General features: G+C 44.9%; 1 protein-coding gene across 1 annotated transcript in view; it reads left to right on the top strand.

The window, feature by feature from the left end:
- prkg1b (protein kinase cGMP-dependent 1b) overlaps positions 1-2,500 on the top strand; it is a 137,543-nt gene that overhangs the window by 75,764 nt on the left and 59,279 nt on the right. The window lies entirely within an intron of this gene.

Below are 2,500 nucleotides of genomic sequence, written 5' to 3'. Positions count from 1 at the left end.
TGCTTATTGGCTGACTCACTTTGAGTGAGATATTCAGATGAATTTCACCTCTCCAAGTTTGTCAAGCTAATAGACCGTGACGAGTCTATTTATCACAGACAGAGCGCTTTATCAGTAGTGTGGAATTGTATATATTTGTCAGACCAGAAACACACACACACACACACACACACACACACACACACACACACACACACACACACATGCACACACACACACACACACACACACACAAACAGCCATAATGACACTGCTGGCTGTCATTACGTCAGTCACTGACTGGGATGAATCAGGTTTCCCTCCGCCTTCTGAGTACATTGCTTGTTTTTCTGTTGCCTCCTTTAATTCCACTGTCACACTTTTGCAAAAAAACAAAAAAAAACATTGTAGCAATTTTCCACCAATGTCATCCTTCCAAGAGCACATTACTGATCATTTCGCAGACAATAGCTTTCACTTTTAGACCAACCAGCACCTGCTCATATGTAACGCTAAATATCTAATCATACAGGTCGAACAGTTTTTTGGAATATGAAACAAAAATGTTTCACTCAGAGATGTAAACAGCCTTAAAACCATCAGAAGCACTTACTGGGAAACAAATGTAATAGATTCCGAAGTATCACTTTTTCTGTGGTAGATTTGCTCGGAGTGGACTGATGTCGTTTGAGAGATGCAGATGACAGAAGGAGGCATTTCAAACTCAAACAGCCTCTCGTTACCTAATTCTGTAAGGCCAAAGATCTTTTGAGTGGATAGATGACCACTAGGTTCATATGTTTAAATTGTCTGGTAATGTTAATGGCTAGAGTTTCAGCCGTAAGGCCAAAGATCAGTTGAGTCGATAGACGACCACTAGGTTTTATATGTTTAAATTGCCTGGTAATGCCTGGTATCACCTGATTTTCAGCTGTAAGGCCAAATATTTTTTGAGTGGATAGATGACCACTGAGTTCATATGTTTAAACTGCCTGGTAATACGCACTGTATCAGCCGCAAGACGAAAGATATTTTGTGTGGGTAGATGGCACTAGGTTTATTGAAATTACCACTAGCCCAGAGACATGTTTTTTCAGTTGCTCTCTTTCTAGCATTCCCTTTCACTGTTACTGTCCAAAGACATATCGTACATAAAAGAAATGAAAAGAAAAGTCATGCAGGTCATGCAAGCTTTCAAACATCAATCTTCTTCTCTCTCTCTCTCCATCTCTCTCTCATACAGTATTCAGCTCTGTGAGCTGTAACTAAAACATGCATTTGTTCCTGCTCTGAGCCTTACTATGGCAAACAAAGCGTAAATGAGAAGCGATGAGCTTGATCCCGCAGTCAGTCTGTGTGAACAGATAAGATATCTCACTGGGTATCATGATTCACTAGGCAAACATGCTTGTGTGTACTGTATGTGTGCGTGTGTGTGTGTGTGTGTGCGTGTGTGTGCGTGCGTGCGTGCGTGCGTGCGTGCGTGCGTGCGTGCGTGCGTGTGCGTTTGTGTTTGTGTTTGTGTTTGTGTGTGTGTGTGTCTGCTTCTATATACACAGTATTTCTGTATGTACATGTGTGCATGATGCTTGTCAGGGCGTATTACACCAACTGTACATGTGGAAGTATCTTCATTGTCAAGTAGGCTGTTGCATATGTATGTATGTATGTATTTATGCATGTATGTGTGTATGTGGGCAGGTACCACCCACATACAGTATATGTGGGTTTGCTGATGGCTGCCGATGCCTTGTGAACACATGGGTATGTACAAGTTGTCAAAGCCTCAGTGGAACTAGTCTCGTTAAACCATGCAGCCAGAAATTCCCAGCATCTGCAAACAGAAAAGAGGTGTGTGTGTGTGTGTGTGTGTATCACATCACATCACATCCACCAAAGTTGTGGATGCACAGCTTGATGTGACGGCATTGCCAGATGCTGCAAAATGTCGAGAAGAAGAAGAAGGAAGAAGATGCCAGGTCAAAAGAACACCCCCTTCTTTTAGCTGTTGAACATCTCCTTTCTCTAGCTGCTGCACCATGCCTCCCTCATTAGAGTCAGAGGAGAAGAGAGGAGAGAGGGGTGAAGAGGAGAGGAGAGGAGGGGAGGGGAGAAGAGGAAGGGAGAAGAGGAGAGGAGAGGTGAGGAGAGGAGGGGAGAAGAGAGGAGGGGAGAAAAGGATAGGAGAGAGGATGGGAGAAGAGGAGAGGGGAGGAGGGGAGGGGAGAAGAGAAGAGGGGAGAAGAGGAGAGGGAGGAATGTAGAGGAGGGGGAGAGGAAGGGAGAAGAGGAGAGGAGAGGTGAGGAGAGGAGAAAAGGAGAGGAGGGGAGGAGAGGAGAGAGGATGGGAGAAGAGGAGAGGGGAGGAGAGTAGAAAAGGGGAGGGGAGGAGAGAAAGGTAGAAGAGGAGAGGAGAAGAGGAGAGGTGAGAGGACAAGAGGGAGAAGAGGAGGGGAGGAGAGGAGAAGAGAGGAGAAAAAGGGAGGGATATAGGAAAGGAAAGGAGAGAATAGAAGAAAGG

Source organism: Sardina pilchardus, chromosome 22, assembly GCF_963854185.1.
Source record: "Sardina pilchardus chromosome 22, fSarPil1.1, whole genome shotgun sequence".
NCBI classification, from domain to species: domain Eukaryota; kingdom Metazoa; phylum Chordata; class Actinopteri; order Clupeiformes; family Clupeidae; genus Sardina; species Sardina pilchardus.
Note: the sequence above shows the minus strand (reverse complement) of the source record. Positions and strands in the feature narration are given on the sequence as shown.